The sequence below is a fragment of the Stegostoma tigrinum genome, chromosome 1 (genome assembly GCF_030684315.1).
Source record: "Stegostoma tigrinum isolate sSteTig4 chromosome 1, sSteTig4.hap1, whole genome shotgun sequence".
Lineage (NCBI taxonomy): Eukaryota > Metazoa > Chordata > Chondrichthyes > Orectolobiformes > Stegostomatidae > Stegostoma > Stegostoma tigrinum.
The window spans coordinates 34469950-34495347 of record NC_081354.1 but is presented as its reverse complement, the minus strand read 5'-3'; the positions used below and the strand labels follow the sequence as shown (position 1 = coordinate 34495347).

The window sequence follows — 25398 nt, the reverse complement described above, 5'->3', positions numbered from 1 at the left end:
CTACTCTCTCCACAACTCCCTCGTCCACTCCACACTCCCCACGCGTCACCTCACCTCCATCCAAGGAACCAAAAAAGCCTTTCACATCAGACAGAGGTTCACCTGCACATCTGTCAATGTGGTCTTCTGCATCCACTGCTCCCGATGTGGCCTCATCTAATTGGTAGGACCGAGCAGAGGCTCGGAGACCATTTTGTAGAGCACCTGCGCTGTGTTTGCGACAAATGACAATGCATTCCAGCCACAAACAATTTCAACGGCCCCTCCTATTCCCTGGGTGACATGTCCATCCTGGGCCTCCTCAATTGTAACAATGACACCAGCTGGAAACTGGAGGAGCAGCACCTCATATTCTACCTTGGGAGCCTACAACCCAATGGCCTCAACGTAGACTTTACCACTTTCAAAATATCCCCACCCCTGACCTCATCCCATGAACAACCCTCCCTCTCATTCCCACCTCCTTGACCTGACACAACCTGACACAACTTGTCCATCTTCTCTCCCACCTATCCGCTCCTCCCACCTCACTCACCTATCACCATCCACCTACCTTCGCCAGCCCCACCCTTCCCCTCTATTCATTTCAGAGCTCCCTTCCACCTCCCCCATTTCTGAAGAAGAGTCCTGACCGAAATGTCAACTTTCCTGCTCCTCTGTTGCTGCCTGGCCTTCTGTGTTCCTCCAGCTCCACACTGTGTTATTGCTGATTCTGGCATTGGCAGTTCTTACTATCTCTAGGCTAAAGGTATTCTGGGTGTAAACTTCAATTTAAGGTTGCTTGGTCTGTGTGAACCCAATGCTCTGTGATTGAAGTTTCTGAGCCACTATTGATAATCATTAAAATGCCATACACATATGAAGTGGATTTCAATGCTTTATGAAATATCTGATACGTCCTTTGATGGTTGGGAAGATAGCCTAAACGGAAGGCTGTGATTTTACTTCTTTTAAATAGATTAAACACCATCTCCAGCTGACCTCCCCTCGATAAGTTTTTGGAATATAGATTTGTTTATATAAAACACATACCTTTGAATAATGCTTCTTATATTCTTTTATTGAGTTTTACTAAGTTTTCATCCTGTTTGACCTACTGGCTGTGGTGGTTAGGGCTTTATTAGTCAAACTATAGGTGAAAAGAACGTTACATTGCATTAACTAATATCAAAAGAGTGTTCATTTGGGGTCTGGAGGATGGGGGAAATATTTTGATGGAAGAACACTCATTAGACAAATTTGAAAATCGTTGTTAATACAAGTTGAAAAGTTTAGAACACTGTAGGTGCTGTTGTGTACATTTTTCATTTGCATTTCAATGAAATGTGCTTGTTGACTTGGTGCCCGTTGCTGCTGTAGATATTTCAGAATACGCCTTTGTTGGTTTAAGCTGTGGTCCAGTCCATGATTTTCAGCAGGGGGTGGTGCATTTAGTTTGCTTAGTCAGGCAGAACACTGAACAGGAAGGAAGGAAGAAGAGATTCTCTTTAGTTCTATTGTCTTGTAACACAGCTTAAGCAGTCAAATAACCGTTTAGTCTATAGGGTACACTTTAGTCCCACACTGTTTCACAGAATGAGAAGAGGGAGGGAGCAGAGGTGGGGTCAGCTGCTACACCAGTTCATCTACAAGATTTGTAATTCATCTTTCTTTACCCTTGCCAATCAGATGTATTAACCCTTTCCATTCTAATATTGTTTTGCCTATCAAGTTCAGCACAGGACTCCTTCCGAACTTTGAGCTGCTAAATCTAGCAAGGAGCAGACAGATTACAGACTGCATTATTTGTAGTTTCTGGCTGCAAGGCTGAAAAAATTCACATTTATAAATGCTATGGTATCCTTTTTGTGTTTGATGCCATTGATTAAATAACATCAGGTTTAATAAAAGCTTATCTTTTTGCATCTCTCAACAGAGATAATTTCAGATGATCCAAATGAATAGTTTTTGCATCAACGGTATTAAGTTTGAATTTGCATCTTTAAAACTACATAAAAACCATATTCTAACAAAAATGGAATGATTTGGCAATATATTTTCTGCTGCCATTGACTGGCAATTGGTATATTGATCTCTGGAATTTTATTGAAACCCAAAATGAGGTTCCCAATTTCAAATGGTTCTAGACCGGTTACCCCCAAATCGTCAAACTCCCCAAGAAGGAAGTATGACCTAGTTCTTTTATTTATTCACCCACCCGTTGATTGGTCACAGCAAGGTAAATTTGCAGAAGGCCTCCTCAGTTTGGAAAAAAATGATTTTATGTTTTAAAAGCAACTAATTTTAACTCAGTCTTCTTGAGTTGACAAAGGGGTGACTTTATTCCATACTAGACACAAGAAGAAATAATAACAAAACATATATAAGGAATTAAAGCAAGTCCAAAAACTGTTTTAAAATATATAAGTCAGTCTCTGAATCATTTGTGAAGAGCAGATGGAAGAACATTATAGCTGTTATAATGATTGTTACTAGTGGTGCTGACATTAGTAGTTGGACAGTTGATTTTGAAATTCCTGGCTTCGTGTGTTCTTGGTTTTCTTCTGTTCTAGCTCCTTTCAACAGTTGGCTAACAGCACTCTAGATTGAGAGAGAGCCTTTTCAGTTTCTTTACCAACATTTCAGGGGTGTTTAATAGCTATACCCAAAGTTCTGACCTACCCCATATACTAGTCCATGAACTAGAACATCAGGTCAATAATACACACAAATAAGGCTTGAAGCTTACTTTTAACTTCAGTGTATATGTAGTCTTGAGAGAGAAAAATGCAAAAATATTTTTTGCCTAGGCCGCTGTCCTTTTTTTAACAATTGTGTTTGCAGTCTGAGATGCTCATAGGAATAGAATAGGACTTTAGAACAGAATTAGATTTTATTGTCACATGTACGTAAGTACAGGATACATGATTACAGTGAAAAGTGCATAAGTTGTCATTTCGAGCACCATCTTAGGTATAAAGTGCCTGGGTACAAAATCTTAGGTATAACTTAGAAAAATAAGGAAATAAAGTTATGAGTTCATCATTACAGTCCTTCCACAGTAGAAAAAGGGGAATAAAATTAAAACCAAGCAGAGCAGATGAGTCTACATTGACTTTCCTGTGCTGGGCTTCACCTTGAATGCTGGGAGTCCAGTGTGGGCTTCACCTTGACGCCAGCAGTCCCTCAAGGCTGGGAGTCCTTGGGACCACAGTAGCTTAAGCCCATGCTGGGCTTCACCAAGATTCTGCTGCTGGCTCAACTTACTGCCAAGGATGCCATTCAAGGATTGGGGTGAGTAGAAAGAGTCCTTCCCCTATCATTAATGTAGGAACAACAATTGACAACCATTCCATTTGGTTATTCAGTTAACATTTCAGTTTATTGTGAATTTGCCCCCTCAAAGTTTATTTGACATCTATCGCTGTAACATTCCAGATCTTCTCTTCAGACAGCCATTGGATTCACATTCACAATAATTTTGGCTTTAGCAATCCTCTTTAAAAAGTTTGATATTTTAAAAGTTCGACTTGTTCTTGAATGATTGGTATTACAGTCTGTGGCCATGACCACTGTACATTTGGTAACTTAATGATCTCCTTAATCAAGACTGGCAATGCAATAAATGCACTTGAATGCAGAATATCTTGATTTGTGACTAGTTGCAAGAGATGTCCGATTTCCTCTGTGTAAGTATGAGTATACTCAGATCTGATTTAGTCACATTAAGGTATTAATATGAGACAAAGCAAAGAGGGTTTGCTGCACATATTGTTGCTTGTACAATTACTAGAGCCAGTCACTAGTACTGGTGAATGATGACTTCATTATGAGCAAGTGTATTTTAACTAATACATTCTGAAAGACAAATGTATTATTTCAGTTGTGGAACTTGTGTAAGCAGGTGCAAATTAGGTCCAAAAGTGATAAACAACTTTAACATGTGCATCATGCTAATGGAATGAAGCTGACAGTAATTTCTTGAATTAAAATTTTCACTCCATGCATAGAAAGATTTACTATTCTGTTAAAACTGTAAAGTGCAGATTTAACGGAGCAAAATTGAGTTATGCTACTAATAAGGTTGAGTATTATGTGCAATGTTTAATAATAATAAAAAATGAATTAAGTATTATTGATATTTGGGGCAGTACAGTAATTCAGTGGTTAGCACTCCTGCCACACAGCGCTAGGGATCTGGATTTGATTCCACCCTCGGGCGACTGTCTGTCTGCAGTTTGCACCTTCTCCCCATGTCTACATGGGTTTCCTCTGTGTGCTCCTGTTTCATAGAACATTACAGCACAGTACAGGCCCTTCGGCCTTCGATGCTGTGCCGACCTGTCATACCAATCTGAAGCCCATCTAACCTACACTATTCCATGTACATCCATATGCTTGTCCATTTCGACTTAAATGTACTTAAAGTTGGCGAATCTACTACCGTTGCAGGCAAAGCGTTCCATTCCCTTACTACTCTCTGAGTAAAGAAACTACCTCTGACATCTGCCCTATATCTTTCACCCCTCAATTTAAAGCTATGCCCCCTCGTGCTCGCCGTCACCATCCTAGGAAAAAGGCTCTCCCTATCCACCCTCTCTAACCCTCTGATTATTTTACATGTCTCAATTTCCTTCCACATTTCAAAGATGCGCAGTCTAGAGCAATTGGACATTGGAATTGCAGGGTTACAGGAATAGGGCAGTGGATGTCGGTCTGAGTGGGAGGATCTTTGGAGGGTCTGTGTGGACTTGATGGGCCAAAATGCCTGTTTTCACACTGTAGGAATTCTATGATATTGTTAATCATAAATAATCATCAAGACGATCTGGATCACCATTAAGACATATCATTATTGGTGATGCAAGTACCTCGTAAGCATTATGCTGTCTACTAAATTAAATATTACATTTGTGTGACTATTGCTAGGTACATTGTTGAGTGGTTATATGCCTCAGAAGGAGGTTGGCTGATGTGGAGCTAGCACCTCTTAAAATTAGCCTGAACTATTAATTAGAATTGGGCTAGAACGGAATAGCAGGGGTATACTGCTGAGGCTCTGGACAGACCACATTTGGAATACTGTGAGCAGTTTTTAGACGGATGTGCTGGCACTGGAGGGTGTCCAGAGGAGGTTTATCAGATTTTTTTTACAATGTCTGCTTGGTATATGAGGAACAGTTGAGGATTCTGGGTCTATGATTGATGGAGTTTCAAAGGCAGGTTGGCGATGGTGGGCGTGAGATCTGATTGAAACTTATAGAATACTGAGAGGCCTGGAAAGATTGGACTTGGGAGTAGATGTTTCCACTAGTCGAAGAAACTAGAATCCAAGGGCACAACCTCAGAGTGAAGAGACATCCCATTAGAACTGAGATGAGGTGGAATTTCTTCATCAAGAGGGTGATGAATCTGTGGAACTGATTGCTGCAGAGGGCTGCGGAGGACAAGTCATTGAGTCTATTTAAGACAGAGGCAGATAAGTTCTCGATTAGTAAAGGTGTCAAGGATTACACCAGAAGATACAGGATATAGGGTTGTGAAACATATCAGCCATGATTGAATGGTGGAGCTGACTTGATGGGTCGAAAAGCCTATATCTACTCCTTTATCTTATGGTCTTGTGGGCTCTGAAGTTCAAGAAGAACAAGAGGCACATGAAGAAAAATGTCACTCGACCCCAGCTCAGATACTGGGTTTGCACAAACTTTAGAAAAGGCAGAGTGGCAGAATCACTAGCACATGTGAATTACCATCATGACAGGGTAAGGGGATAATGTGAATGCTGGCTCCCAAGAGGGAAAGATCAGAAACATACCTGCAGCAGATATCTCACACGAGAGCAATTTATCAAGTGGTTTACTGAGAAAGTCTGATGGACTTGCACACTAAGAACACTTGCAGAATTGATGGTGGTTCAAAATCTGGTGAACAATTGATGACTAGGCTTCCATTGTATGCCAGAACCACACAACATCTAAATACTTCACTGGAAGCTCAGACTGAGGTCATATAATCTCACCTTGGTTCCATCACGCAGGCTCAGACTAGTGCTATTATAGCAGCGCATGCTAATGCTTAAAGGACTTTCATGGTTTCACTATCAGTCCAGCAATCCATCCCCCAGCAAATTGCAAAATGCTGCCTTACCAGACTGGCAGTGGTTCTGTGAAGCATGAGCCTGCTGTCTTCTCTCAGGATGACAGCATTTGCACTCCCACCATTTTCACTCTGTTGGTGCCCCTGTTGTGGATTGTCAGTCAGTCATTCAAGCTAATGCCGCCAAAGTCAAGGTGGCGCCCTCAGTTTAGAGCTGCCTGGAAACATCCTGATAGGCCATTTGCTGTCTTGCCATTTGAAAGTCACTACAAATGCTACAGCCACTGGTATAAGCACAAACAGAAGAAAAAACAGAAAAAGAATCAGATGAGACCGACATGAGATTTCAGAAGAATGATTAGATGATTCTCAAGTGGCGCATTGAATAATTTATTGGATAAAGTTGATAGAGAATAGTAGTTGTGTGGTGGCTTTTATTTCAACATTTATTGTCCAGATTAGAAGGAGGGTAAAATGTAAGACTATTGTGCAAAAGGGTTTTTAGTTGTGTTCACAGGAACCATAATCAAATGCGGCAATTATGGACAGTCTGGTCAGATTGGCAGTGTGTTACTGTCAGCTTCTTTCCTGCTTGTCCTCCAGCTCCTGCGCTGTTGGTGGTATTCTCGGTGTGAAGTGCCTTGTCCGCATTTAGTGGGCCATCACAGATCAAGACATATGTGAGCCCAAATTTGCAGCTTTTAGATTTGTGCTTGTAGCCCAGACCTTTTGCACACGGATTATCCCTTGGGACTTCAGGCATAGAGATAACCGGCTCCACAGGTAATCAAAATTCCTGGACTGTGAGTTTGTAAATCCTACATTGAAATCTGTGAATTATTATCAATGGCACGAAAAATGTTGCCATAGTGATGTATCGACATTAAAATAACAAAGGCTGTTTGGGGAGATTGCTTTCCCCATGCTTTTTGTCAATTCCTCTACCACTCCAGGCTATACACTCATGGTCCATGATGGTTGAAACATTAGAATTATTGGATGGTAAATCATAAGCAGTGAGTGTCCAATTTGTATTTTGTACCTCTTGGCACAGAATATATTGCAGGCACAGGTTTTCTTTATCTCTAAATGGTCTGTGAATGTTTCTGTAAATGTAATGTGAACTGGAAAAGAAGGAAATTGTGAAAGAGAAACCTTACCCAGCAGGTTATACCTGGTGCAAGCTTGTCACACAAGGGGAAATAATTAAAGTTGAATAAAGTTAACCACACTGTAAAAGTGTAAGGAGTGTGAAAGAATTACATGTTGCCGATAGAATTACGTATATTATATATCATAAAATATCCAAAATTATTCCAGTATTAACAGCCTTATTTTGCTCTGATTGCTATTCAATTTTAAACTAAAACTGAAGAATGTTGTGAGTTTTAAACTGGAAGCAAACTATATTAATAGGACAAAAAGCCCTTCAACTGGTTAGCTATTAGCTCAACAGTTTTAACCAAAATGCTGTTTACTCCCTCCTTTCTGCCAGACATTCATAGTCCACCAGCAGTTAGGAGTTCTATGTTCAAAAGACTTTAATTGATTTGAATAGAAAACTGCTTCCAACAAGAAACTCTATCTGGTTCACCTGAATTCAGCTGAAATATAACCCGCTGAGGCTTGAGTCTGCTTAGTGACAGGCCCAAAGTAGAATTGTTTTGCAAATGTCTAAAACAAGATAAATGCCTCACTGCTGCTGGTCCTTATTTACAACTGTCATGAGAGACAAAAGCCACAGCCTGGGGCTTAGCACCTGAGAAGTTATATTCAATGCAGATTTTTGTGTACATCCTCCATTCTGAACTGTAAAATAGGTACTTTTATATTAGAGGAATGCAGCCAGTGGGGATCGTGCTTGTTTCTAGTCCACTAGTTGTATTGCACAGCGTAAACGCTCCATGTTCAAGGACTCTATAACATTACAGATTCAGGAAAAGGTAAGGACTATGAGTGTGATTGGATTAAGAATGTCAGTTTCACAATGTATGCAGAAGCTGTTCTTCAGCCATGTTTATACTGCTTCTTTCAATTGTTCCTGTCTAGGATGAACAATACACAGGAGCCAGACTCTTCAGACAGGAGCAACAAAGATAGCCAAAATGGAAGAATACAAGTGCGCCCATTGACATAGGGCTTGTCTGAAGATTTTTCTCAAGTTTACTTAATGTCCATGTGTTCAAAGCTCTAGCCTAAAGGGCCACACAAGATCAATTAAGCTAGTCAGTAGATTTTAATATGAAAAAATCCGCTATAGCAAAGACTAAAGCAAGGAAAACTACAATTTTCTATTATCATATGACAACTATATTACCAATATTCGCTAAGTTAGATTTTACTTTCAAAGATGTTAGTGGATGAAGAGTTAACACATTGAGAGCAGTAGATAAGACATACCTCAATGCACTGTACAATGCAGACAGAAGTATTTAATATTGTCTGTTAAAATTGGCAAAATTTCTAGGATGTAGTTTCTCTGAAAATTTTCTGAAATTTTAATCTGTCTTCCTTGTCAAAACTAAGGTAAACACCATTTATGTTTTATAACTTTTGTAACTTCTAACAATATCCTTTGCTCAGAGTTAAGTAAAACTTTAAAAGTTGCTTTATGTTTGGTCAGTAATTAAATTTTATTTTAAAAAAAAGCAAAGTGAAGGATCAAGCTCTATGGGGCATTCACCAGTTGTTTAGAAGACCAATTTTACCAAATTCAGCAAAGCAACACTTTATACATCATGCCAGATAACTTAGGAAAATCAAATTCTCTTATTTCCCTCAGGCTACCCAGGGAGATTGAATCATCAGTTTCTATGATTGTGCCAGTGCTGCTCTTTAACTGGCCATTAACTAGTTCACTAGAATGGCCCAAGATCATTTGAGGTAATTTGGAGTTTGAATGATTGTATGTAATTGGTGTTTTGAATGAAAATTGGGAGAAATGTATAATGGGTGGCTAAATCTGAGTCAGCTATTTTACTTTTCACCCAAATCAAAACTACTCCCATTGACCCTCTTCTTCCTTTTGTGTTTTCGCTTAGGGCCATTTCATGGTAGCATGTCTGTGACTGCAAACTCATTTCGTAAGGAAGTCCTCATCACATCTGATGAATCCATTGCTGAGTAAGTGGTTGTGTACACTGTCATGCTGAGTTCACATTTGAAGTTATATGTATATATCCAAAAGGAATTCAAAACAGATTCCTACCAGAAACCTGTGGACCAATGTAAATGAGAAGAGTGAAATCAACAGAAATGATTATAATAGGTTAAAGAAATCATTTTAACTTCAATTTAAAATCTCATATAGAAGTCACAAGAGCTGGCGGTTTCGATTTTTTTTCTTTCGGAATATTTTGTGTGGCTCTGTTCATCACTTCTCAGTCACTAAACCTGCTGAGTGAAGCATGGCCATCTGCAGCCCAGAGAATTCCCAGTGTCAACTGAACCACAGAGGGTTATGATTGGAGCTGTTTGTTTACTGAAACTCTGGGGTGAATGAATAAAGTATATCTTTGAGGGAAAATTTGAATTTATGGTAAAATGCAATTAACAGCTTAATTCATAAAACAAACAAACAAGTACAAACTATTTCTTGAACATCCTAAGTCCATACTCTCTTACTGATTTTAGTGTGTAAGATTCCTTGTGTACCTTTCTATCGTATGTTTCAGGTGCATATTACACAATAACAAAGCTTTGTGCCATTTAAGCTTCTGTTTTTCTTGTTCTTTACTGTATCTGATTAACAGTGCTGATATTTTATGATTGCAGAACTCTATGGGGCTCAGGCCAGCCAATACAGGTAAAGTGTATAATTGCCATGTAAAGCCCCAGGCCACATCTGTAGAATGGAAAGAGAAGTTTAAATATTAATTTGTTTCCAGGACTTTCAGTAACAAAAATGTGGCAGTTTATTTGAATCAATCAACTATTCTATTTATTGACACAGAAACCACAGAAATATCAGAGGAGAGAAAGGCCTGAATTTTATGGTGTCCTCCACCAGGCACAAGTTTGGCAAAGGAGAGGAATGTGAAATAAAACAGGTGACTGGCCTAACACATTCCTGCCTATTTCTGATGCACTTCCCATGATTCAGTGGGTAAGTAAGTTGCCCACTATCCTACCTGACCATAAGTCTATTGATGTTATTAACTGCCCATATAAGGAGTAATTAAGGGCCTAATTCCACCACTGTCACCATAATATAGTTAGTAGAAGGCAGATAGGTGTGAACATGATGTTTTCTTCTCCAAATCTGGTTAAAACGAAAGGAGGAATTGGGGAATATACTTCTTTCGAGGCACAACCCTCAAACATGTTACCCTCCTCTCCTAACCTGCAAAGCCTGATTCCCCTACTACCTTCCAATCCCTCAAAGTGCCTGATCCCTCGCCACCCAAATTTCAAACAGTTTGGAATCCATGCTGTCTTCTTTGTGAAGCTGCTTACATGAACACCCAGCAGTGCCCATTGTTGAGTTGTGGCACACTGATTGCTGAGTTATAGTGGGACAGTTAGCACTACCAGCTGATCAGGTTAGGTAGCAGCCTTCTAGTGGGCCTTCCTTTCATTGAAGGGCAGAGGTTCTGCACTGAACTTGTTAATATCACCTGCAGGTGGGTGAGGCACCCTGCCAAATTCAGCTCTTGATGAAAATAAAACTACTCTTTAAGTTTCATCCCTAAGCTTTCCTGCAAAATATCACTATTTGACTTCTTATTTCATTGAGGATAGTTTTATTTTAAATCTCTCCCTTTTTCCTTCCCCTTTCTTTTGAGCCTAAAGTCCATGTTTCAGTTTCTCCTCGACATAATGATGTTAGTAATCCTGAGTCTGCTACATTCATACCTTGGGACTATCAAAGCCATAACAATTTTAAGATGCATCTTGAGATTTGTGCTTTATCCAAACTTACAATGTTTTGAATTTGAAGAATAATCAATTAAGTTAGATCTGATTTAAGGATCTCGTGTACATCTGTCTGACAAAAATAATTATTTTTATCTGAGCACGTTTCTTGATCCCAGGATGTTCCAATGTGTCTCACAGCAAATAAATGAATGTTATTATGTTGGTCTCAATAGATACAGAGCTATTACATTTGTAATTTGCTTTTAACACTGGGCAATATTTTTGTTTTTCTATTTTTGGAGGCCGAGAATTTTCACAGTACTCATGAAAAGATGAGGGTGGTGGTTTCCATTGACTCCCTGCCATGAGCAGAAAACACTACTACTGCTTGGATGCTACATAATCGTGGTTAAAATATCAATCACGGTCGTCAGGGTGAGACCTCTGTTGAGGATCTGCTCACTGATTATTTATCAATGAATCATAGATAAGAAGTGTTTCTGCTTAGGTCAATAACACTTGGATGGTTTGGAGATAGAAGAGGGATTGAGTACATGGGAGGTTAAATAGCATCAGGAAGAGCTAAGGGAAGGAAGAGGACCCTAGATTCACCATGATTGTCTTGCTGATTGAACTGACAGGTGAAGGACCATGGAGAGCCAAAGTTCATCACTAAATCCCTTTCTTATGAGTATATGCAAACCATAGCTCCTTATTCTACCACCCCCACCTCGCTAATCTTCTCCCCCTCAATCAATTTTCCTCAGCTTGGCAGCAGCATAGACACAGATAGCTGTGTTTACTGAGTTCAGTGTCATGAAATTTTTTTGGTGCAGTCTAGTGGTAGAGTGAAAAGTAGAGAATGCACTGCCTCTTTAGTGAGACTGGTTAGAATGTGGCAGAGAGCAGTGAGCCAGTAAAATCTTCCATGTTAGAGGAATCCCCTGTTTGACGACATTAACTTACTATAATAAGCAACAACAGCAGAACTCTATTAGGAACTTGCTGGCTGCTGCTTTAGGATATTCAACAGGCCCCCTGAAAGAGGAACATTAAGTAGAAATCAGAACCTCTAACCAAGAGTCAGGTTTCTGCACTTCAGGTTTTGGGATAAACTGGAAGTTGTGAAGACTCTTGTCTTTTGGTGTTTCAATGGGATCTTGAGCTATTTGGCTGCATTCGTCATTCCACACTTCAGATCCCTGCACTGTACGTTTGCCTCATCTAGCCCTAGTGTTTGGTGCTTATATACATATACTTAAATGGGTAGCAGGTCCATTAGGCAATTCAGAATCTCAGTTCTGTGGTGGAGGCCAAGGGTGGTTGGCTATTAAATCTCAATAGAGCACAGACCCTTAATTGATCAGACCATCATCCATTTACCCCAATGTAAGTAACTGCATCATCTATGTTGGCTGCTGTTTGGTTGGTACCTCAGAGAGTCTTTGGCAAAAGAGCTCATTGAGGTATAAAAGCACAGTGCAAGGAAATGATATTTATGTCTTTATAAAGATAATTATGATATCCCTATATTTTTAACCTCATCTTCTCCCCCTTGCTTTCTAATGGGGGATTGTGAAGAAACCTGCAAAATGTTTTTGCTCTATTTTGAAAAATTTCAGATTGTTTGGTTTTTACAAATTTTGACATTTTAAATGTATTTTTACACATATGCACAGATCCACATGGAGAACTTAACAATGTGTTTTATTTTTCATTGTTTTTTTAACATAGCTTTGAATGTTGTGAAATGTTTTGATCTGTTTAGAATTTTACTAGATCAGCATCAATAAATTCTTTTGATCACCATCTCAGAACACTCTTTAATTTTTTTACTTTGCTTCCTTTTTAAGGAAATTGAACAGATGGGGCTGATTGTGTGAAACCTGCAATACAAGTTGTGGTCTGACAACTTAGCTCCATCGGATACTTCTTTCATCAACAGGTCCCAGGTACATCTTCAGTATGATATGGCTGTAGTGATTAAGAGCTTCTGCCATTGAGAGGTTGTGCAGGGAGGGTACTTGACTATGATCATTATCACTCTCTCTGGACAATATGGAAAAATTCAAGATCAGTCTAATTATTGAATTGTGTCTGTGTTTTAAATTGTAACATGTGCCCTAGGATGCTACAAGAAATCTGAACTTTCAAAGAATAGAATACTTTCCTGTTCATATGCAAATTCAAGCAGGCCTTCCAATGTCAAAACTGAATTGCCCCTTTGCTCCAAATACCAGTTGGAAGTCAATGATTTGACAAATGGTCAACACACTTCTCCCATGTTTCAGCAGAGTAATCTCAATCTTCATTAACACTTCAGCTCTAAGTTACAGTGCATCATTCATCAGCTGAGTGCTACCCTTTACTGTTCAGGTATAGGCTCCTTCTATGTGTCTGGAATGTGCCACACCAACAGGAGTTTACATTCATGCTAGCCTTCATGGTGAATGCCCTACAGCTTGTGGACTGAAGACTAAGTTAGTTACGGAGCAATTCACAATTGGCTTGCAGCACCCTGTTCCAATAGAGTATCATCAAAACTAGGTTTGCAGACTATCCAATCAGTGAATGGTGTGCAGCTTTTCCTATGATGCTTAATTCTTTGTATTTTGAGACTCCAGGTAACAAGATTCTGGATATTCTCCACCTCTTCCAGCATTGGAAAAGTCAGTGAAAAAGGTGAAGATAAATTATCCCTCTGGTTTTTCCAATTCATATGATTTCTAAAGCAGAGGGGTAAGCGTGAAGTTTCAATTAATTGCTTCTCAGCTGCTTTCTGACAGATTTCATGCAACCATGGATGGTTGGGTTTTTTTTGGAATCCTGGTGCAATTTTATGAACTCCTCCTGCCACTTAGAACAAACTTAGTTGGAGGAGACTCATGTTTCAGGGCTGAAAGTTTTACTAGTGCTATGGACTGGGATCAATTGACACACTTAAAAGAATGTGGACAGGAAGGCAGATTGTAGTAGTGGGCAAGATTCAACTGCAGCCAAAATTTCCACAATCTTTTAAGACATTTAACTTGTTTTTTCCCAGATTGGTTATGTGCAAGTTAGAAGGAAATTCCAGGCCACATCGCAGTAGTACCTTGAAATGTCAGCAAAGTTTATGTACTCAACTGTGTGAGTAGTATTTGAACCCATAACCGTCAAACTATTGAACTAAGGCCGATCGCAAGCTATAACAGCAACATCAATGATTGTTTCTTGAACTCATGATGGAAAGCTAGTTATAAATTAAGAACATTCTAAACCAAAAATCTGACATTTTTTGATATTTTATATTGAGTGGAATCTTCCTGACTGTAGTTGTTGAGATTTGATAAGCAGGAAATACTGGATAATTATCTGTGTTTACTTCCACAGATGAATATAAGTTCTGTCTTATGATACATAATTACCATCCATGGAAGGAAGAGGAGAATTAGATACAACGACACAATCTTAAATTGCTGAAAAATACCAAATAAATACATGAATTTTGTTAACAATGATAATAATGGAAGCAAAGCTACAGTTTAGGGAGATCAAATTTTATATTTTGTTTGAAATTTTAAATTGAAGATGGTAATTATTGATATATAATTTTCTTGGCTAACAATAAGTCGAAAAGATTTGACTTTTCAGAATGCATTCTGAGCAAGATGAAAATCTTCCTTTGGAAGAGGTGAACATTGAAACTGATGTTCTTTTATCTCTGGGATTTCGTAATATGTCATTGAATTTGACAGGATTTACATCAGGGTTAGGGAGCGATGTGGTTGGTAGGTTGGTTGGGAGGTGTGGAGAAATCCATCAGAATTTGCACCACAGAAGGCTACTATTTTGATACAAATCCTGCTTGATGGCAAAGCTACTACAGACCAGATAAGAACCAATCTCAAAGGTTTATGGTTGTATCAGAGATAATGGGAACTGAAGATGCTGGAGAATCCGGGATAACAAAGTGTGGAGCTGGATGAACGCAGAAGCCAAGCAGCATCTTTGGAGCACAAAAGCTGACGTTTCGAGTCTAGACCCTTCATCAGAAAACCCTTTTCTGATGAAGGGTCTAGGCCCGAAACATCTGTTTTTGTGCTCCTAAAATGCTGCTTGGCCTGCTGTGTTCATCCAGCTCCACACTTTGTTGTCAAAAGTTCATGGCACTGGGTACATTTATGATCTTTCCTGCACGGTGCTCTATAGCACATCTTATGTTATTTTAAATTCTGGCCACATATATCTTGTATTATGCAATGGTTATATAAAAAAAAACAAAGATTATCAAAGGATGATTTTATTTCCAGTCTGTTAAACAAAACAGATTAAGTAATATGAGGGAAGACAACCTTCTGGTCCCTCAAGGCACTTTCTCAACCTATCCTGTCGCATCCAATAATTTGTGGGCTTATCTGCTTCCGATATCTCTCTGTTCTTGCACCATTATTAGAATTGTATGGTTTATTTATTGTTTCCATTCTTTATCCTTCCTACCAATGTATAAAATTTCACACCGCTCTGTGTTAATTCCATCTGCCATACAGATGCCCATTCAACCAGTCATTCCATGTCCTTTTGAAATCTGTCACTATCCTACAGTTCACAAGTTTCGTGTCATTTGGAAAATTTAGAAATTTTGCTCCATGTGACCATGATCTATGGCATTAATACATATCTAAAAACAATTGTCCTCGTACTGATTACTGGGAACACTGCTGATAAGCTTCCTTAAATGTGAGAAAACAATTGTTTCCTATCACTCAGTAAACTTTGCATCCTTGCTGTCACTGTCCTGTTTGTTTCATTATCTTCAATTGTATCACAAGCCTGTTTTGAACAACTGTATCAAATGCCTTTTGGCCCCATATATATCACTGAAACCATTTTACCTTCATCAATTCACTCTTTACCTCACCAAAAAAAAACCTCAATCAAGCAAAACAGCATGTGCCTTCAACAAATCCATGCTGGTTTTCTTTAACTGATCCACACTTGCCCGGTTACTGCTAATTTTGTCGTAGATTATTTCTAAAAGCTTTTTCAACATTGTGGTGAAATTAATTGAATTGTACTTGCAATGATTATCCTTCCATCAGTGCCTAAACAGGTTGTAATAGTCATTATTTTCCAGGTCGCTGATACTACCTCTGTACCCAAAGTGTCAGAATAGTATGCCTGGTGCCCTTGCAATATCCACCCTTACATTTCTTAGTATCCTAAGTTGTATCATTTTACGTCCTACTGGCTTATTAATTTAAATACATCCAGCTTTTATAATACCTCCTCTTTATCGATTCTTAGCTTATCCAGTTTCTTGACGATGCTCTTATTCATTATGATTTTAGCAGTTATCAAGAGAATTGCAAAGTATTCATTGAGTAATTCAGCCAGCCCCTTTGCTACTATGTTTGAATCTGATTTTAGGTAATGACTTGACCTTGTCCTTCTTTGTACTATGATTTTTTTTTAAATGTGCCTTTAGGTTATGCCTGAAGTCCCTTTCACATTAACTGCCAGCCTCTTGTTGCTTAAAAGCTCCTACTTTTGTAAATGTTTTCTCTGAATTTTACAATGTGAGCTGGTTCTTACTTACATTATCATCCTGATTTCTGTCACATGCATTCTTTTCTGCTTCATTTTACTTTCCAGGAGAAAAGGTGGACATAGAATCTGTTTTCTGCAGCCATCAGCATGAAAGCTGTACTTCTTGCCCAGTGCCAGAGTGTAGGACATTCTCTCAGGGCTGGAGAGGAACTGGATTGGGAGGAGAGGCATTTAGTTATCATAGTCCACTATGTCGGTACAACAGTATTGGAAGGAGGTTTTCCTGAAAGAAGTTGAGCAATTTGGAACTGTGTTAAAAAGCTGAACCTCAAACTTAGTAATCTTGGGTTTACTACCGAAGCCATGGACAAGCTGGCATAAGATTATTAAAGTCATGCAGCTAAATATATGGCTCACCGATTGAACTGGGAGAAAAGAATTTCAACCAGTAAGTGGTAGAGAGCACTTGTTCTATTAGCATGGGTATCACTTGAACAATGCTGGGACCAGTTTCCTAGTAAATCAATGAACTAGGGCTTTAAAGTATGTAGATGGCGTAGGGCTGTGGAGAGGGCATACGTAACCTTACAAAGCAAAAGGAAATGGTGTCATTGAGGCCAGCTACTTAGCTAACAATACCCAGAGTGGGACAGAAAGGGGCGACAATGATAAATGCAAAATTAAGAGCTTGTTTCTTAAACGCACATAATGTCTGGAACAAAATATGTTAATGGCATGATCTTGTGATCATTATGAAGACATGATTACAAGGAGATCAAAGCTGGAAACAAATACATAGGGCTATTTGACTTTTTAAAAACACAATAATGAAGTAAAGGGTTTTGGAATGCCTTTGTTAGTGTGAGACGTAATAAGTGTAATAACCAGAAATGATCTTGGCTCAGAAGCTGCAGAATCCATATCGACTGTGGTAAGAAATAACAACAAGAAGAAGACACTGTTGGGAGTAGTCTAATGATTCCTGACAGTAGCTGTAGTGTAGAACAGAAAATATATCAGGAAATATTGAGAGTGTATAAAAAAGTAGCAGAGTAAACTTTTTTGTTATGAGCATGTATGAAACCAGGATTGGCTGATTGATCAAATATTTCAGATATTCAAGAGGTCAACATAATCAATGTAAAACACACACACTAAGGAAATGAACCATGATACAGATCTATATACATCATTATTGTACCTTATTTGCAGCATATATCACTTAAATAATAATGCAACTTTGCCCTAAATAAAGTTTACTGGCAGAGAGCCTTCTCACTTGCATCCTCAACTGACTACTCAGACATTGTGGTAGATCATGATATTTGAGGAGAAATTGACTCAAAGTTTAGTCAAATGTTGATACTTTGTGTGCCATTCAATTGAACAACAAGTACATTGAGGTAAATAAGTTAGAAACTATAGTAGTTGGACAGAATAATACTGTAAACCTGGTGGTATTTGGGGCATGTAACTTTTTGCCGGCTTATCAAGAGTGCCGGCTCATAAGGTACCAGTTAAAGCAGTTTGATATACATGAATTATAGGTGAGTTTAGCAGAAAAGACAGTTGAAGAGCAATGGTAGACATCTAAGAAACTAGTTCATGATTCACAACAGAGAAAAATCTCAATGAAGAACAAAGTATTTTAGGAAGAGGGCAAGCTGACCATGTTTAACCAGGGAAGTTATGGATAGTATTGAGTTGAAAGAAAAACACACAATATAGAAAAGACTAGCAGTAAACCAGAGGATTTGAAGGTGGTCAGGACCATGTTGTGGAATGCATTACACTTGACAAGACACAGCTGTCCTGGTCATCCATTTCATCTGGATCCATCTCCAGCTGTCATGCTTTACCTTCTGACTGGTCCAAAATAGGTCAGGACTAGAGAGTGAGGCTGATGATGTGCAATTCTCCCTTACTTTAATCCAATTCAAGCACAAGCTCTGTTCGTCTTCTTTTATTATCTGCTGTCCATTATCTACTTGCAATAAGTCCTGTGTTGATTGTTGAGGGTCATATCAGCAAGTGTGGATTCTCTGGGCGCTAATAGATTCAAAATCCTGTGTAGGTGGTTCAGACCATGGGGTTGATATTTACTGGAACGAATGTGGTGGAACTCAGCAGTTCCCTGAGCACCTCTTTTTAGGACCACAATGCACATTTCAAAATATGTAGGAGGGGCTAGAAAAGGCAGGAGATGGCAGGTGTCTGGCCATTGTGGTCATACGTGACAATGATCATACTCATGGACACCACCAAAGACCTGAGAGAAGAACTGCCCTTAATGGTGGAGACTTGATTAGCTAGAACATCTAGCATGCTGCCCCTAGCTTGACTTCGCTGTCTGAGGCTGACTAATTCAAGGAAATTAGTGAAGGTTGCACATGTTTTGGAGTTGCTGGGGAAAAGAAGAGTGATGCAGAGCTGGAGTAGATTCTGCTGTCATGAAGCATCTTGTCAGTAAGGTGACTTGCTTTCCCAAAGGTGTTACTGATAGTCTAATGGACACTAAATCCACATAGCCCCCACCACACAACAATCATGAGTCTGTCTTCCCTATCATGAGCAACTCTGATTAAATCACAGGTAAATTCTATGATGACCTCTACTCTTGACTGCTGCTGTGCCAAAGTCAAGTTAATTGTTCTCGGTGACTTCAACGCAAAAGATCTCCAGGTTTGGCAAGAGGTCATTGGGAAGAGAAAAGTGTTGGCAGTTATAACAACAATGGTCTCTTCTTCCTGAAGATGTGTGCTGAACGTGAGCTCTAAATCACAAACAGTCTTCCCCCTGCCAAATCACAATAAGACATCTTGGATGCACCCCTCTTCTACACATTGACCTTTGAGTGACTATGGTATCAACAGGCATAGAGACAGGCAAGATGTGTGTACAATGAAAGCCAAGTGCAGCACTTTTTGTTGGACTGACAACTATCTTATCACTTCAAAAGTAAACCACATGATCTATCCCCAGGGCATAAAAGTCTAGACATGTCAAAATGTTTCAGGGCACAATCATGCAGTCATGAAGTAAATTCTCAGAGAGATCCGTAAGTCACCTGTTCACAAATAAACCTATCATATACAGCTTTCAGGATGTATGGGCAACTTTCAGGGCTTTAGTGTACTCCATTTCCCTGCAGGTCCTTGGCACTTCAGTGAGTAATTGATGTATTAGATAATGGTTCAGAAAGAATAAATGTTGCAAATTGTTTTAAGATCTATCCAATTGGATGATATCACACAAGTCTTGTCAGGAAAATAGAGAAACCTAACCGAAACCCTATCTGCAGCTTAATTTAAGTGGAACTTGTCCTAACGGAATTTTTGCCTATTTCTCCATTATTTTCTAATCTGCTTCTTTCTACATCAACTTGTCCATGACTCAGATAACAACCCCACTGATTATTACGCAGAGTTTCTGCACTTTAACCCAATATCAACGGCAGATTGACATCAGGGGCCATGCTCAGATAAAATAAAATTCTAGGTATTTATTGTAGACTGAACTATTAAAAACTTACTCTCATTTAAAACTATGCACTCTTAAAACCCCATTCAATACATGTAAATATCTTCAATCACACAATTCCTTATAAAAACAAACATGTGTATTCATTCACCACGTCCCAAAACCAGCCCAGTTTGTCCCCTCTCCCTACTGCACCACACAACCAGCCCAGCTCTTCCCCTCCACCCACTGCATCCCAAAACCAGTCCAACCTATCTCTGATAATGAAATGTGAGGCTGGATGAACACAGCAGGCCCAGCAGCATCTCAGGAGCACAAAAGCTGACGTTTCGGGCCTAGACCCTTCATCAGAGAGGGGGATGGGGTGAGGGTTCTGGAATAAATAGGGAGAGAGGGGGAGGCGGACCAAAGATGGAGAAAAAAGAAGATAGGTGGAGAGGAGAGTATAGGTGGGGAGGTAGGGAGGGGATAGGTCAGTCCAGGGAAGACGGACAGGTCAAGGAGGTGGAATGAGGTTAGTAGGTAGGAGATGGAGGTGCGGCTTGGGGTGGGAGGAAGGGATGGGTGAGAGGAAGAACAGGTTAGGGAGGCAGAGACAGGTTGGACTGGTTTTGGGATGCAGTGGGTGGAGGGGAAGAGCTGGGCTGGTTGTGTGGTGCAGTGGGGGGAGGGGACGAACTGGGCTGGTTTTGGGATGCGGTGGGGGAAGGGGAGATTTTGAAACTGGTGAAGTCCACATTGATACCATTGGGCTGCAGGGTTCCCAAGCGGAATATGAGTTGCTGTTCCTGCAACCTTCGGGTGGCATCATTGTGGCACTGCAGGAGGCCCATGATGGACATGTCATCTAAAGAATCGGATGGGGAGTGGAAATGGTTTGCGACTGGGAGGTGCAGTTGTTTATTGCGAACCGAGCGGAGGTGTTCTGCAAAGCAGTCCCCAAGCCTCCGCTGGTTTCCCCAATGTAGAGGAAGCCACACCGGGTACAGTGGATGCAGTATACCACATTGGCAGATGTGCAGGTGAACCTCTGCTTAATGTGGAAAGTCATCTTGGGGCCTGGGATAGGGGTGAGGGAGGAGGTGTGGGGGCAAGTGTAGCATTTCCTGCGGTTGCAGGGGAAGGTGCCGGGTGTGGTGGGGTTGGAGGGCAGTGTGGAGCGAACAAGGGAGTCATGGAGACAGTGGTCTCTCCGGAAAGCAGACAAGGGTGGGGATGGAAAAATGTTTTGGGTGGTGGGGTCAGATTGTAGATGGCGGAAGTGTCGGAGGATGATGCGTTGTATCCGGAGGTTGGTGGGGTGGTGTGTGAGAACGAGGGGGATCCTCTTTGGGCCGTTGTGGCGGGGGCGGGGTGTGAGGGATGTGTTGCGGGAAATGCGGGAGACGTGGTCAAGGGCGTTCTCGACCACTGTGGGGGGAAAGTTGCGGTCCTTGAAAAACTTGGACATCTGGGATGTGCGGGAGTGGAATGCCCCATCATGGGAGCAGATGCGGCGGAGGCGGAGGAATTGGGAATAGGGGATGGAATTTTTGCAGGAGGGTGGGTGGGAGGAGGTGTATTCTAGGTAGCTGTGGGAGTTGGTGGGCTTGAAATGGACATCAGTTACAAGCTGGTTGCCTGAGATGGAGACTGAGAGATCCAGGAAGGTGAGGGATGTGCTGGAGATGGCCCAGGTGAACTGAAGGTTGGGGTGGAAGGTGTTGGTGAAGTGGATGAACTGTTCGAGCTCCTCTGGGGAGCAAGTGGCAGCGCCGATACAGTCATCAATGTAACGGAGGAAGATGTGGGGTTTGGGGCCTGTGTGGGTGCGGAAGAGTGACTGTTCCACATAACCTACAAAGAGGCAGGCATAGCTGGGGCCCGTGCGGGTGCCCATGGCCACCCCCTTAGTCTGTAGGAAGTGGGAGGAATCGAAAGAGAAGTTGTTGAGGGTCAGCTTTTGTGCTCCTGAGATGCTGCTGGGCCTGCTGTGTTCATCCAGCCTCACATTTCATTATCTTGGATTCTCCAGCATCTGCAGTTCCTATTATCATTGATACAATTCCAACCTGTCTCTGCCTCCCTAACCTGTTCTTCCTCTCACCCATCCCTTCCTCCCACCCCAAGCCGCACCTCCATCTCCTACCTACTAACCTCATCCCACCTCCTTGACCTGTCCGTCTTCCCTGGACTGACCTATCCCCTCCCCACCTCCCCACCTATACTCTCCTCTCCACCTATCTTCTTTTCTCTCCATCTTTGGTCCGCCTCCCCCTCTCTCCCTATTTATTCCAGAATCCTCACCCCATCCCCATCTCTGATGAAGGGTCTAGGCCCGAAACGTCAGCTTTTGTGCTCCTGAGATGCTGCTGGGCCTGCTGTGTTCATCCAGCCTCACATTTTATTGTCTTAGATTCTCCAGCATCTGCAGTTCCCATTATCAATGTGTATTCATTGGCAACATCAAAGACAGCTGATTCCTCAATAACTTCTTGCAGTGATTAAATAAAGTGTGAACTTCTAACACTCCCTGAACTCACCACTGTGATAATAGCAGGTTATGGAAACAGGCAAACAGTACTAATACTATAATGATAGCTCTCAGGGCCTTGTTAACAAATAGCTATTGAAATTTTATGCACCAACCGTTTTCACGTCAAGTGACATCGTAGCCTGTTGTTTGGCCCAAACTTTAAAGGACTGGTCATTTAAATAAATTGACAGCTTGACAGTTTTGGAGCACACACACTGCAAATTAAAACTATTTTTGAAGTGAACATTGCGTCTGCTTGTTTTGTGCATTGAGTTTAAATGGCTTAGCAGTCTTTGGATTTCCCTCATGTGAAATTTACATCTTGACCTTTTTCTCAAACTAGTGATAAAAGGAACTATTGGAAAGGGGCGTAGTACTTTGAGATCCAGGTTCAACCCAGCATTTTTAAAAGATCCTGAAGTCTCCCTAATTCTGCAAAAATCCATCCCATTAACATGGTTGTCCAGATGTGTGATCAAAGAGGTAAATTTTAGAGGAGTGCCTGAAAGGAGAAGAAAGAGTAGGGAGACAGAAAGATCTTCAATGGGATCCTAATACGCATTAATCTAATTAACTATCATGGACATAAAATGAAGCTTCATGCACAAAGGATTTGTTGTTACTGATCAGTTTTTTTCCTGTTGCTATTTATGACATTTTTGGCAAAACATTTCAATGGAAGTTTCATAATTGTTGCTTTACTTGTTTACTTTTTGCTTTTTTTCCCGTTAGCATATTTGGATTGTATGGATGTCAGCAGCAATAGCAGAATTACACAATCTCACAGATTTTTGTCTGTAATTGAAACATTTACAAGTGTTCATCTGAAAGAAAGATGGTAAAGGTGAGGTGATATGCAAGGAACTCTTGCAGTACAATAATTCACCATAGTTAGTGGAATCTTTAGTTCATCAGCAAGGTATTTAACTGTGAGGAGCAGTGCCCAATGTATATTGGCAGGATTAATTAAATGATGGACATTGTTTCTACAGCTCATTGAATGCGTTATTTCATGATATGAAACAGTACAAAATGAAAGAAGGTATTCTGGGGGGATTAGCTGAAATTGAATTTGAACTGTCCACATCTGCTGTTAATCATAGATTAATACAGCATGGAAAAGACCCTTCAGTCCAACCAGTGCGTGTCGACCATAATCCTAAACAAAACTAGTCCCACCTGCCTACACTTGGCACATCCCTCCAAACATTTCTTATTCATGTACTTATCTAAATGACTTTTAAACATAGTAATTGTACTCACATCCACTATTTCCTCTGGAAGTTCATTCCACATGTAAACCACTGTATGTGTAAAAAAAATGCCTCTGTGTCTTTTTAAAATCTTCTCTCATCTTAAAAATATGTTCCCTAGTCTTGAAATTGCCCACCCTAGGAAAAAGACACCTGCCATTCACCTTATCTGTACCCCTTATGATCTTATAAACATCTATAAGATCACCCCTCAACCTCCTACCCTCTAGTGAAAAAAAGGCACAACCTATCCAGCTTCTCCCCATAACTCAAACCCTCCAGTCCCAGCAACATCCTGGTAAATCTCTTCAGAACACGCTCAAGTTTTATAAAATCCTTCTTATAACTGGGCGACCAGAACTGAACACAATACTCCAGAAGAGGCCTCACCAATGTCTCATACAACATCAACATTACATCCCAACTCAAATAAGCAATGAATGCAAGTGTGCCAAACGCTAAGTGATGACCATTTTCGATTCCCAGTATCTTCCTATTTCAAGGACTGTAACGTACCCCCTCTGGTGATCGAAAACGCCCTCAACCACATCTCTTGCATTTCCTGCACTTCTGCCCTCACACCTCCTCCCAACAAAAATAAAGACAGAATCCCCCTTGTCCTCACATATCACCCCACTGACCTCTGCACCTAACATTTCATTGTCCGCCACTTCTGCCACCAACAATCCGATCCGCAACCAAAGAGATATTTCCTTCCCCACCCCTATATGCCTTCTCCGTGAGTCCCTTGTCCACTTCACACTCCCCACTAACCCCACCACAACCAGCACCTTTCCCTGCAACCACAGGAAGTGCTAGTCGTGCCCCTACACTTCCCCCGTCACCTCCATTCAAGGCAAAAAACAAACCTTTCATATCAGACAGAGGTTGACTTGCATATCCATCAACTTGGTCTATTGTAACCGTTGTTCCCGATGTGGCCTCCTCTACATCAGTTAGACCAAGCGTAGATTCTGAGACTGTTTCGTAGAGCAACTGCGCTCTGTATGCGACATATGACAACACTTTTTGGTCACCAACCATTTTAAATCCCCCTCCTACTCCAAGGGTGATGCCCATCCTGGGCCTCCTCCAGTGTCACAATGATACCACCTGCAAACTGGAGGAGTAGCACCTCATATTCCACCTTGGGAGCCTATAGCCAATGGCCTAAACATGGAATTCATTTGTTTCAAAATCTTCCCATCCCCAGTCTCATCCAATGTCCAAGCCTCCCTCATCCCCACCTCCTTGACTTGTCACAACCTGTTCTTCTCATCTCTCACTTATCTGCCTCTCCCATCCCACTAACCAATCCCCACCACACCCTACCTGCACTGAACTATCACTATCCCACCTACCTTCCCAGCCCAACTCTTTCTCCCTCTATTTATTTCCCAGCTCGCTAGCCGCTCCCCATTTCTGAAGAAGTTTCCTGACCTGAAACATCAACTTTCCTGCTCCTGTGATGCTACCTGTCTTGCTATGTTCTTCTAGCTCCACACTTTGTTGTCACAGATATTAAACTCCCACCTATTGCCTCCTCCCCTTTTTGAATAAGGGCATTAGAGTGGTACAAAACATATCCAGGGATGGTGAAAGTGGCATTTGGGACATTGTCTGTAAGGCATGCTTAGTTGAGAATGATTATGCCAGAGTGTTGCTTGGCTAGTCTGTGAGCCAGGT

The 25398-nt window shown here is 40.8% G+C and overlaps 1 long non-coding RNA gene across 1 annotated transcript in view; it reads right to left on the bottom strand.

The window, feature by feature from the left end:
* Window positions 1–1340: 1340 nt before the first annotated feature.
* LOC132210541 (uncharacterized) overlaps window positions 1341–25398 on the bottom strand; it is a 162081-nt gene continuing 138023 nt past the window's right edge. Inside the window, exon 3 of the long non-coding RNA XR_009446679.1 lies at window positions 1341–1455. This is a non-coding gene — a long non-coding RNA (uncharacterized LOC132210541). The remainder of the gene's footprint in view (window positions 1456–25398) is intronic.